Source organism: Lupinus angustifolius, chromosome LG02, assembly GCF_001865875.1.
Source record: "Lupinus angustifolius cultivar Tanjil chromosome LG02, LupAngTanjil_v1.0, whole genome shotgun sequence".
NCBI classification, from domain to species: domain Eukaryota; kingdom Viridiplantae; phylum Streptophyta; class Magnoliopsida; order Fabales; family Fabaceae; genus Lupinus; species Lupinus angustifolius.
The window spans coordinates 8372677-8387277 of NC_032010.1; positions in this window are offsets into that span (position 1 = coordinate 8372677).

The window sequence follows — 14601 nt, forward strand, 5'->3', positions numbered from 1 at the left end:
TAACGTACATTGTGTTCTATAGTGAAGAAGGAAAATCTCCCAAATCAGAGGGGAGGGCTGGATGTAATTTTGCAGTGGACAGCAAAACGAACCAGGATAAAATCCCTGCGCAATCTTTTCTATCATTTTCTCTTTTATATTTCAAGATGTTTTAATGCGAGTTTCGAGCTAATATTTTGCATACTTGTTCCTTGCTATGTTCTTGTTAATCTTGCATAGAAGTATATGTTGTATATATGTTTGTGTGTTGGTTAATAACTGTGCAAGTTATTGTTCTGATCATTCTGGTTCTATTACTCGTTAATCGGTTATGAATAGTGCTTAATCGATTAACTGGGCATTTTTCAGCAAGTGTGTAAAAACCCAAAAGGTGGAACTTGTGCTCCGTCACACCTATTCAACCCCCCTTCTAGGTGTATTCCGCTAGTGATACCTAACAAGTAGTATCAGAGCTAGTACGTCGTGCTAGCTCAACCGCATTCGCGTGATCCGAAAGGGACTACATATGGGCTCTAATAATCCATTTGGCGCTGATTGCGCATCCATTAACCGCCCTCCCGTATTCAGTAGCGATGGCTATGCCTATTGGAAGGTTCGCATGAGAATCTATATCGAGGCAATAGACACGGACATTTGGGATTCTATTGTCAATGGTCCATACATTCCACTTTATATGGTGGATGGCGAGTGTAAAGAAAAGCCTAAAGGCTTATGGACAGATATTGAGAAAAGAAAGGTTCAACAGGACCTTAAGGCTAAGAACATTATTACTTCGGTCTTATCTTAAGATGAATTCTTTAGAGTCTCGCCGTGCCTTAATGCAAAAGAAATGTGGGATACTTTGCAAGTTACCCGCGAAGGCACGAGTGAAGTTAAACACGCTAGACTAAATGCGCTTACGTATGAGTATGAGTTATTTCGCATGCTTCCTAATGAATTTATATGTAATATGCAAAAAAAATTTACTCATGTTGTAAATCATTTGGTTGCCCTTGATAAAATTTTTACTAATGCTGATTTGTCTAACAAAGTTTTGCATTGTCTTGATAGGAAATGGCAACCAAAGGTAACCGCGATAATGGAGTAATGGAATCAAAGAACTTAGACAACATGCCATTAGCTACTCTATTTGGGAAACTCCAAGAACATGAAATAGATTAAGGTCGCTTGAGACTGAATGAAGAGTCATACAAGAACGGAATCGCACTCAAGGCTACAAGATTTCAAGAAGATCAAGAAAGTGAGGATTCTAGTTCAGATTCTGATTCCAATGAAGACTTGACTATCCTATTTGAAAAATTCAAAAAGTATCTCAAGAAGAAAGGAGGGATCAAGAATCTAAATAAAGAAGCTAAGAAGTCAACCAAGAAAAGCAAGATTCCCAAAGAAGGCTTCACTTGCTATGAGTATGGAAAATAGGGCCACATGAAGCATCAATGCCCGAGCCACCTCAAGAATATCGGTAACAAGAAGAGCAACTCTCGAATGTCCAAGTCAAAAGGAGCATACATTGTTTGGGACGATTCCGAAAAATATTCGACTTCAAGCTCATCCGATGAGGAGAAAAATTCAAAGGTATGCCTTATGGCACAAGTGCATGAGAAGTGCACATCTAGTGATGAAGATGATTCTATTGAGGTACATTCCTATACTTCATCATGCTCAAATGACTCTCCTCCATATGATAAATTATATGCAGCTTATGTCGAAATGCATGAGGAGTTAAAGAAAATTATTAAAATAAATATAGATAGGAAAAAGGTTATTTCCTTGCATGAAAAGAAAATAATTGAAATGCAAAAGGAATTAGATGAACTTCTCTAATGACTCTCCTCCATATGATGAATTATATGCAGCTTATGTCGAAATGCATGAGGAGTTAAAGAAAATTGTTAAAATAAATATAGATAGAAAAAGAGTTATCTCCTTGCATGAAAAGAAAATAATTGAAATGCAAAAGGAATTAGATGAACTTAAACTTGAAAATGAAAATCTTGATTTTATTTATGCATGTGCCTCATGTGATTGCTCTACTTCTAAATTATGTCAACCCTCTATATGTGATATTTGTGAGAATTTAAATACTGAAAATTCTGTTTTAAAACAAAAACTTTCAAAGCTCACATATAGTCAAGAACCTTAACACATTGCTTGCTAATACAAGAAATATTGGTAATCGATCTAGAATTGGATATAAATCTGAACCAAAGAAAATACCATATAGAAATCCAGTAGTTCATATGCATAAAAAGTCAAATAAAAACATGCCTACTTGTTTCTATTGTGGTACACATGGTCACATATGCACTACATGCTGTTGGAACAAGGTTTGTTGAAAACCATGAGTGAGAACTTTTGGGTGTGAAATATAAAAAACACCCAAGTCCCACATAGGAGAGTTTAGAAAAAACAAGTCTCAAGTCCCACATTGAAGAGTTTTGAAAAAGAAAAAAATAACTCTAAAGTCCCACATTGGAGAAACTAGGAACATGGAAAAAATCCCAAGTTATAAATAGAAGCATTCTCCCTTCATATTTTCTTGCCCCAAGTTGAATGCGCTTTCATTCAACTTTTTCTTTCTCCCTCATATTTTCCGCCGATGCATTTCCGGCAAACTTCTCCCTCTTTCTTTCCGTGGCACTAAGAAATGGAACAGGTAGCCATATTGTGGGAATTTCGAGAACTGACACTGGTAGTCAGTTTTGGAGGAAAGAATTGGCACAAGTAGTCATATATTGGGAGTTTCGAGAACTGACACTAGGAGTCAGTATTGAGGGAAAGAATTGGCGCAGGTAACCATATTATGGACATTTCGAGAACTGACACTGGTAGTCAGTATTGTGGTAAGAGAATTGGCACGGGTAGCCATATTGTGGGAAATTTCGAGAATTGGCACTGGTAGCCATATTGTGGAGGGTGTATTCGAGATTGGTTCTTACAGTGCAGTAAGAATTCGATAATAGAGATTTGGGCTGTTTTATCCTGGGGACGGCGTGGTTGATATTCTGCTTGCACATTTTGGGCAGTGCCATGAAACGTCCTAAAGAGAGCGACCTGGTCGTGACTCAGCCAGTAAGTATTATTTCGTGCCATTAGAATTGCTACAAGCTACGGTACCAACACATGCTTTATTAGAAAATTTGGTGTGGCAAGTGGAAAATATGTTTGGGTAAAGAAGGGGCAAGATCCCTTAGTTACTAACAAGAAGGGACCCAAAATAACTTGGGTACCCGAAAGAGACAAGTAAATTGTGTTTACAGGTGTGCCAAAGGACATTTGAGCATCAAGGGAAAAATCAACAAAATATGTTCTAGGCACAAGGTTGGTGAGTAGATCAAGGTTATTAAGAAGAAAATCTATTGAGAAAGGTTGTTAAAGGAGCTTCCGTATTATGCTACCTACCAAGAGTACTTCTCTAAGTAATAAAGGGGGAGAAGATAAAGGGAAGAACAATGAAAGGGGAAGCAGCACACTTTGAATGTCAAATATACAACTTTGATCATATCATCAAACCTTTCATCAAACAAGTGGTAATCTTGACCTATCACCCAAGGGTAAGTAAGGTAATTACATTGACATGGTTACAAAATTATTTCTTAGTAAGCTCAAAATTGTGATTAAAACTGTCAACTTTCTGTCATTAATCGATTAACCCTGAGGATAATCGATTAAATGAGTTCCAGTAGCTAAAGTTTTCTGAAGTAAATCATTTTAATCAATTAAATTTTGTGATAATCGATTAACTGGGCTCAATTTTTTTTTGAAATTTAATTCTTATTGTTTTGTGGTTTACATCTATATTTTTTAGTCTAGTACATCTCATGGTTATGGTTGTACCATCTTTTAGTATTTTGTAACTACGTTGAACCTTGCTAATTATGTTAAATAGGATTTGTTTTTGCGTGAATCTTGAACATGTCTTAATATTATAATTGAATGATTGAAATATGCTTTAAAATGAAAATTGTCTAACAAGTGCTAGTAAGTGGTGATAATGGCATCTAACAAGTGGTATACTAATAATTCCATGTCTAAAGTTTTTACATAATAGACATGTCATGCAAAATCTGTCTATAGAGTCAGAAATCAATGCATTTGTTTAAGCTTCTCAAACTGGTTATTGCTTATGCTAATAATTACAGTTTTTCAAAATAAATTGCTATATCTCTTCTTACTTTTGACTAGAATTGAATATTCGTATCTTTTTTATAATGTCAAAAGGGGGAGAATGGTTGCTTGTTGTGTTTGATGTTATTTGTAGGTTTATTAATCATTGCTTACCTAAGGGGGAGAGAAAAGCGCTTCAATTATGCAAGTGTACAACATCATCAAGCTAATTCATCAAATGTAACGTATTATTTGATGTGGTGTTTGTCATCATCAAAACTGGGGAGATTGAAAGTGCAAAGCGTCAAAGATTGTATTAGAAATGTTTTGCCTATGTTTTGATGAAGACCATGAATTAATTAAAGCTTGAAGATGGCTCAACAATCCACATGCCGAGGGCTCAAGTGGTGTCTTATTAGACTTATGTTATAATTCTTTATTATCTTTTTAGAAGTCTAAGATGTTTGCCATAGATATTGAGTCTAGGTTAGGTAAACCTAGGTGTGAGTCTCACAAGACTTAATAAAGTAATTAATCCACTAAAATGAGACATCATCTAGAAGTATACGATAATTAGGTTCATGCATTTTATACATTGATTTTATGCATTAACGGTATTATATTTTGGAAATCATGTACTGCATGAGCATATATCATATAAGTAGTTTATCATTTAGTCATGTATTAAAAATACATTGGCTAATCGATTAACCCCATGGCTTAATCGATTAACATGAGTGTTTTCTGCTGTTTCAACTGCATAACTAAAAAACCGTTTTAGAGGCAAAATTTGTTTTGTATAAATACTGGCTGATTGCAAAAACAGCTAAGAGAAAAAAACACAGAGAAAAAAGATAAATCATCATTGTTAGAATCTATTAGAAAGTGTTGAATTAGGAGAAAGATTAGATCATGCTAAGGCTTTAGTTTTCATATTCATATTGCATGATTCTTTGAAAAGCTTTCTTGCATCATTCTTGTGTTTCTTGAAAATAAAAAGAGCTAGTCTTTAAAGATTGCATATTTTCATAAACCTCATGCATGAACATTCATATTAGACTAGGACGTCTTGTGAGTTCTTTCTTAGGTTTTAGGCTTTGATCATTATTGTAATATCTAAGTATTAAGTACTCATAAGTACTCATTCATAACTCAAAGCATTGTTAAAGGATTGGGAAAATCCTAGCTGCGGTTAGGTAAGGTGTTCTTCACACAAAGACTTGGAGGTCTTGGGATAAAGAGCGATACCTTGGCTGGGGCCGAATCGCGTAAGAAAGGTTTTCTTGGGAGGCGGTTTTGGGAAAGGTCAAACCAAGGGTGACAAAGTTCTTTGGGTTCCAAGAAAGGAGCGTTTGAGTCTTGTATTTGGAAGCGCGTATAATACATACATTGTGTTCTATAGTGAAGAAGGAAAATCTCCCAAATCAGAGGGGAGGACTCGATGTAGTTTTGTAGTGGACAGCAAAACGAACCAGGATAAAATCTCTACGCAATCTTTTATATCCTTTTCTCTTTTATATTTCAAGATGTTTTAATGCGAGTTTGGAGCTAATATTTTGCATACTTGTTCCTTGCTATGTTCTTGTTAATCTTGCATAGAAGTATCTGTTGTATATATGTTTGTGTGTTGGTTAATAACTGTGCAATTTGTTGTTCTGATCATTCTGGTTCTGTTACTGGTTAATCGGTTATGAACAGTGTTTAATCGATTAACTAGGCATTTTTCAGTAAGTGTGTAAAAACCCAAAAAGTGGAACTTGAGCTCCGTCACACCTATTCAATCCCCCCCCCCTTCTAGGTGTATTCCGCCACCAATACCTAACAAGTGGTATTAGAGCTAGTACGTCGTGCTATCTCAACCGCATTCCTGTGATCCGAAAGATCCAAATACACATTGTGTCTGTTGTTGAAACGTAAAGATCCAAATCTATATTTTAAATATTTTCACAATATTCTAATTGTTCATCCAAATTTACTTGCATTGTAAGATATGAACTTTGTTTTCTTGTATTATTTATGTGAATACAAATATGTATAAAGATTCTGAGGCGCGAGGTCCCATTGTAAATTTTCCTTGTCATTCGGATTTAGAATGTCAAAGAACTTTTGGTCCTGGTTTCAAATGTATTAGCAGAGATTGTGTTCCACCACAACTGTTTAATAAAATCTACATCCAAGCATCCAAAGAATGAGTACTAAAAGTGTGCGCTGGAATAATAAAATAATGATAAGGATGACTTACATCTTATTATTATGAAATATCAAAGTTAATAAAGTCATGAAATGTTAAATAAAACTTAATATTTAAACATTTTCGATAATCATAATCTTATATATAAAAGGATTGCATATTATCATAATTTAGATGAAATCCAATATTACTTAGTCTAATTGAAATTGAGACATAAAGGCAAGTTTTTCCATTCTACATAAGATTTACACATATATAATCTGAGAAATATTTATCATCTAAACAGAGTAAAAACATAATCCTTATTTAATATTTTAAATTATTTCTGAATAAAATAATTAAAAATGTTATCAAACCTCTCTTTTTTCGTTATATTTTAATAATGTACTGCGCAATATAGTAGAATATTTGAACTCATATTATCGCGTAATATCCTAATGTATATATATATATATATATATATATAAATATAAGCTTATGAAAATGTTCAATAAAATTTCAACTTTTATCATTTTAAAATCTTTCTTGATGTATTTTTTCATTTTATTTAACTAAATAAAAATTTGACCATAAATGTGAGTAACATGTTTTATCTTTGTAAAAAATGTTAATCTCAAGTAATTAAAAAACTTTTTTGACTACAAATAATAATTGTCATTGACCATACCAAACATGAACTACATGGTTAATATTTGAGATGTAAAATCAATTGCAATTAAAATTCAACATGTGTAACTTCATACTATGACCTAAATATTTGAATTATTACAATTTTATGAATATTATAAATTGAAAGAGGTTAATATACTCATGTGATATATTATTTATATAAGTACAACATACATGTCCTATTTAATTCGGAAAACATATTTTTTTCATATTTTTGAAATTCAAGAAAGCATTAATAGCTAAATTTATAATTTTATACTTACCACTAATTAGGGATGACAATGACTAGGATGAATGCGGATAGTACATTCTCGTGTCCATACTCTCACCTTTTTACATATACCAATAACCATAATGGGTAATTGTGGATATCCAATGAGTTTTCAAGTTCAAATATATATCTATATATTTTATAATAATTAATATATATGACAACATATATAGCCTAAAAAACACTTATGGTATATTTGTTCTGGTCATTTTCTATTATGAAAACAAATAAGTAGGGTAAGAACATGTTTGCATTGTTGTTTTCATTTAATATATCAGGAAACTTGAGTTTCATTTTCGTAAATTTTGAAAATGAAAAATGTCATTTTCAACATTTTTAATAATGAGAGGAATGACATTATATTGAGGTTTTTAAGATTTTTGCTACTCTATTCGTTTCATATCTTTTGATGTTCTAATTTTTTCATGCTATTTCAAATCTTTTGATGTCTTGGAAACAATACACATTTATATTATACTTTCCAACTATAGCCTTATTTACTACTTAGCTTTTCACCTCATGTTTATTATTATTTTTTAATCCATATTTCGATGTGCATTAAATGTGGTTATTTCAGTCAAATTATATACAATTTTTATATCATTTAATAACTTTTTAAAATATATGCATAACTTTAAAACATCAAAAGACGTGGAATGGATACATATATTTTTCAGTTTCACTCTTCACTAATAAAAAAACACCAACATAATCAATGAGTACCTCCATCGTCTAGACCATCACACTTATCATAATAGAATTTATACATACATCTTTTCACATAACAATTTTTCTTCAACTCTCATATGATATTCTTGTAATAGTTTGATGATGAATATAATAATATATGACTTTTGTGTTCAAAATTGGTGTCCCTTCAAATTACTTTACCTTAAAGTAAATAATAGAGCCCTTGTATATTACTAATTTATTTAAACTTTAACTTTTTTGGAGAGCACCAAATGCATAATATTTGTTATGACTTTTTTACACTTTGTGTAGCTAATAACCAAGTTCAACAATTAAAGGTGTTCAATGTATTGTTGATATAAAATTCATTGTAAAAGAAAATGCAAGTAACAAATATATAGACATCCTATGAAAAATTATTTTTTAAAAATGAAAATAGGAAATAGAAAATATTTCTTGAAACTAAACACACCCTATGTACACACTTTAAATATTAATTCTTTTTTATTAATATTTTGAATATTCTTATAAAAATTATGTAGTTTAGTTAATATGTTTTGTTTCACTAAATATATCAAAAATTAGATATATTTTTATAGAATCACCATCATTATTATGAGTCACATATTCACTTTTTTCCATACTATGTTCAGTAACTACTATTTTATAGAATCACTTGTTTTTGTTGCCATTCACCATCTTAGTAATTCAGATAGAGATAAAGAATTATAACAAGCATGCTTGCATTCCCTAACAAGAACAAAGTTATAACATAGCTAATGGATGCATATAGTATGGCGTGGATTTCATAATCCAAAAAATTGAGATGAATATGAGTGAAATAACAAGTTTTAATGTGTTGAAAATATAAAATCTTCCTAAATATTACTTTCCACCATAACACCATTACAAGAACACTAGACTAGATGATAGAAATCTGTTCTTCATTCATGTAATATACCCCAAAGTGTCTTCATTTTTTAACATAGCTAATGGATGCATATAGTATGGCGTGGATTTCATAATCCAAAAAATTGAGATGAATATGAGTGAAATAACAAGTTTTAATGTGTTGAAAATATAAAATCTTCCTAAATATTACTTTCCACCATAACACCATTACAAGAACACTAGACTAGATGATAGAAATCTGTTCTTCATTCATGTAATATACCCCAAAGTGGTGTCTTCATTTTTTTTCCTGTACTTTTAATAATTTTACTTTACTTTACTACTTCTCCTATACAACAAATAATTGGCCCATGAAAACACAGGTTGCTAAAAATTACTAACTGCATTTTTTTATTAAAGAAAAATATGTTAGAAGAGACTGGAAATGTATGGTTGGAAGGGGTACACATCTGCTGTCCCATAGTTTGTGTCATTGCATGTGTCATCAGTTGCGATTGGTCAGAAAAATAGTTAATTATTGGTTTTTTAACTTAAATATATTTTTCCAACCAATCACAGGTTGATGGTATATGTAGTGACACAATTTTTGGGACAACAGATGTGCTCCCGAGTGGAAGGCTCAAGAGAGAGATAAAGAGTTGTAACGAAAGAACATCTTCTATGCTACAATGTGTGCCATTTCATATGTCCTGAGATATGATTGGTAAAAAATATACTTCAAAATTAAAACCAATTGAAGTTAATAATATATGGAATGACAAACTTTGTTAGACATCTGATATGCTCTTTTTGGTATAGTTAATTTCTAATCATTATAATATATAGTACACTTTCCATTTCACAACCCAAAAAATTGACTAGCAAAATCTAATTTCCCACTTTACATATTAATTCTTTCTTATATCAAAATTTTGAATATTGTTTAGAAATTGAAGTAGTTTAGTTAATATAGCTATATAAAAAATGAGTATAATATGTGTTCGTGTAGTGGAAGTGATCGTTGCACAATGTTGGCCAAAAACAATAAAATAAAGTGCATAGAATAAATAGAAGAGAAGAAGACAAGAATTTGGTAACAGGTTTCGGCCAAGTGTGCCTACGTCACCGAGAGTGTTGAACGGCTAACAAGATATTATTAGAGAATAAGAATTACAAGTCTAGCAAACCCATGGGCCCAAGTGCCCATGGGGATGTTTTTATTTGGTGATTATATCTGGTGCACATAATAACAAGAGACATGAGTCCAATATATAACATTGATATTATACTATATTCTAATGCTAGGCAATATGAGATTAATACAATAACATATTTCAAGCATCCCCAATAATCTCCATCTTGTTTGAAATAGACGAATATCTCGCTCATTTGGAAATCTACAAGAATCTCCACCATAGCGAATATCTGACTCCATCTTATTCAATGTCCAATTCTCTTTAACAACTCCTCCATATAAGAATCTGCTCCCCTACACTATAAAACTTCTGAGTATCTTTGACGTTGTTACCAAGAAAGAGCCTAACTCTCCAAACTAGTAGTGTCACTTCCTGTGCCACCATCAAATGGAACATGCCGCCTAGCCACCTATTGCTAGGAAGTCTTTCGATATATGAAATCTCTACATAAAAGTTCACCAACAATTAACCTCTTCAATACTCAGTTAAACTAAACTTGGGAGCTTCCATGGAAAGCCTCAACCGTGCTACCACCATTGTCTAGCCAGACAGTTATAGTTCAAAAGAACTATTACATTCCAGGATAAGGAGTATACTCACAACTACACCTTGCATCAATGCTAACCAATTCCTATACCACACTCTTGGATCCAAGCTAATGCACATGTCATACTTTGCATCTCTATCAATGTTAGTGTTACATCTTGCATCAAAGCCAATGCACATGTTATACTCTACATCAAAGTCAGCCAACACCTCTATGCTTTTGTGGATCTCCTAACAATTGATATCCTTCACTTTGACGTCCCAGACACGCCATTACGATATTCCACTTCTCATCTCAAATAAGATCATTCTCTCAACATCAAGAGAGATATTGTCAGCACCTGTCTTAACGCCAAACTGAACACCTGAGTCCCTATCTCCACCTTGATCCTAATCCAGTACATGAACTTCTGGGGTTCTGGATCAACATATATCTCCCCACCACAATTCCACAATGTTTTCTTCTCGTTCAACTTATCTAATTTATTATTACTCATGCAATCTACCAATCGACTCTAATACTAATAGTTGGTGCAGCGGAAGCGATCGTTGCACATCATTGGCTGCAAATAATTAAATAAAGTGCATTGAATAAATAGAGGAAAAGAAGAAAAGAAGAAAAGAAATTGGTAACAGGGTTCAGTCAATTGTGCCTACGTCTCTGAGAGTGTTGAGTGGATATGATGATAATATTAGAGAATAAGGATTACAAGCCTAGCACACCCATGGGCCCAAGTGCCCATTGTAACACCGTGATTTTCTGTGCGCGTTTTATTAATTATTTAATTGACAAGCGACTAATTTTAGAAATTAATCAGTATTGATATAGGATAAACCTCAGTTGAGTTTTAGTATTGTATTTTTATTTCATAATTTATGGTAAAGTTTCATAATTTTCTGAGACAGAAAGTATTCGGGCCTCTTTCGGTCCCAAATTCACCCTAAATTCGGCCCAAATGTGATTTTTGAATTCTGTAACTTGGAATCAAATTTTGATTGCATAATTGGATTCGAAATATTATTTCGAGTCAAAATAAACACCAAGTTTATTCATAACTCATCTCTAGATATTTTTCACTTCAAAATCCAAGTTTCGACGTTCTAAACGTAACCCTAAATTGGGAGATTTTTAATCTCCGGCCGAGTTTTAATCAAAAATACTCGGGCATGGTTTCAGTCACGATGTTTCATTTCATTATTCACATCACCAACTCATGAGTCAAGTTTGCTTGTTGAATAAGCAAAAGTATAATCACTTACATAATCCCCTAAATCACTCATGAACTCCTTACATCACCATGATTTTGGGGAACCACTTTGATCTCCCCCCAAATCTAATTTCACACTCTATAAAAGAAACCCCTTGGCCTTGAGGGAGAATAATCTTTTCCTCACTTTCTCACTTTGCATTCTAAGCACTTCTAAGAGATTTCAAGGTATTTCTCTTCTTATTTTCTCAATCTCTCACACATACACCGTTAGATTGTTATAATCTTTTAGTATGTTCTTCTTTATTATATGATCAACACTATAAACCCTTGTGGTTACTTTATAATGAAATGTGTTGCGAGGACCATAGAGTTTTATTGAATCAACTTAAGTTAGCTTACTTTAAAGTGGCAAGTTTAACTTCAGAGATCTTTATTTAAAATGTTAACTTTTGATATGTTGTTCTTGACTATATGATCAATACTATCAAACCTTGTGGTTTCTTTAGAATTAAATGTTTTTAGATGACCATAGAGGTTTATTGAATCAACTTAAGTTAGCTTACTTTATAGTGGTAAGTTTAACTTAAGAGATCTTGATTTAAAATTTAACTTTTGATATGTTATTCTTGACTATGTGATCAACACTATCAATCCTTGTGGTTGCTTTAGAGCAAAATATATTGAGATGACCATAGAGTTTTATTGAATCAACTTAAGTTAGCTTACTTTAAAGTGGCAAGTTTAGCTTAAGAGATCTTATTTAAAATGTTAACTTTTGATATGTTGTTCTTGACTATGTGATCAACACTATCAACGCTTGTGGTTGCTTTAGAATGAAATGTGTTGAGATGACCATAGAATTTTATTCAATCAACTTAATTTAGCTTACTTTAAAGTGGTAAGTTTAACATATGAGATCTTAATTTAAAATGTTAACATTTGATATGTTGTTCTTGACTATGTGATCAATACTATCAACCCTTGTGGTTGCTTTAGAATGAAATTTGTTAAGATGGCCATAGAGTTTTATTGAATCAACTTCAGTTAGCTTACTTTAAAGTGGTAAGTTTAACTTAAGAGATCTTGATTTAAAATGTTAACTTTTGATATGTAGTTCTTGATTATGCGATCAAGACTATTAACTCATATGGTTGCTTTAGAATGAAATATGTTTAGATGACCATAGAGTTTTGTTGAATCTACTTTAGTTAGCTTACTTTGAAGTGGTAAGTTTCACATAAAATATCTTGATTTTAAAATATTATTTTTATGAATGAGATCAACACTATCAACCCTTGCAGTTGCTTTAGAATGAAATGTTATGAAATGACCATGGAGTTTTATTGTTCAAAAGTATTGAATCCACTTGAGTTAGCTTACTTGCAAGTGGTAAGTTTAACTTAAGATATCTTGATTTAAAGTGTTGACTTTGCTCAAGTAACTTACCTTAAAGTGGTGAATATGACTTAAAAAGTCTTCATGAAAGGATTAATTTGTGTTAAAGTTAAAAGTACAAGCGTTGTTAAAGTCTTATTTTTAAATGGACCATTTTCTTAAACAAGACTTTCGATGATAAAGGACAATTCAAGAATATGTAATATTGAACCGGATGGATGAAAGTGATTGAGTCCATGATAGGTTAAAAGATGTCTTTACCTAATGGTTATCATGCAAGAATTTTAACTCGCAAACCTACTGACTTGTTCTTGTGTTTATTTCTGAAGCTTCCAAAGTTGGGCAACATACTCGTTTCGCACTTATCACCAAGGGAACCACTCACATGACACTCTAAGGTGAGGGAGAATACATTGTGACATAGTGGTGTCAGAATATGACATCCGAACCTCCTAAACTACCTCAAAAGTTTGGAGTTGTCTTGGTATTAAGAAATCTGGTACTTAATCAATTGTTTGTCTTTTAGGATTAAGTACTTATGATCTCTTATCCCTAAGAGGAATGAATTGGTGCATTCAAATCGACTTATTATGGGACCTGTACTCTCGATTATTTCCGAATAGTTTATTGAGAGGATATTGGTGTAAGAATGGATGAATCAAACATAACATTTATATATTGTATTTGTGGATATTGATCCCCATATTCGCAGTTACAAACATCACTCATCATTTTCACTTATGTACGTGATAACATATTATGTCTATTATTTGTTTTTCTGTCTTGGTGTGATATCTTGTGTAAATCCACGTTGTCAATGAAGAGCATTCATTAGATGTCTTACTCCCTCTCTTTCTTCTTTGTATATTGGTACACATCCTTCTCCAGATGGACAAATCTGCACGGGTTTGGAGCTAGTGATTTTCGATGTCTCAAGAGGGGACATGGAGAATTGATGGGGAACGATACACCTAGTCTTGGAGCCAGCCACAAGGTGCTATTTCTCACCTCTTTGATTTTTGAGTTAGAGATACCTGTGTAGGAAACTTATTGTAGTGTTGACGAATTCAACTTAGTTTGTATTCGTTATAGTTTCTATTTGGGCGATGATTAGATTTTGCCTTGTACCATATGTTAAAAATTCACTTGACCAAGAAACACCTTGCTATGTGTGATGTGGGGTTAAGCCTATTATAATAAAGAAATGTTAGGTATCAGTGGCTAAAATACACCTAGAAGGAGGGGTTGAATAGGTGTAGCGGTCAGAGTATCCGCTTTTTCAAAAACAACAAATTATTCAAAAATAACCCCAGATTAACCGATTAACAGAATACAAATAATCGATTAACACAATTACTTTAATCGATTAAATCAGCTCAGAAATTACAAACAGATTCGGTTTCTTTGCACAACAATTAACCGAGATTTAAACGA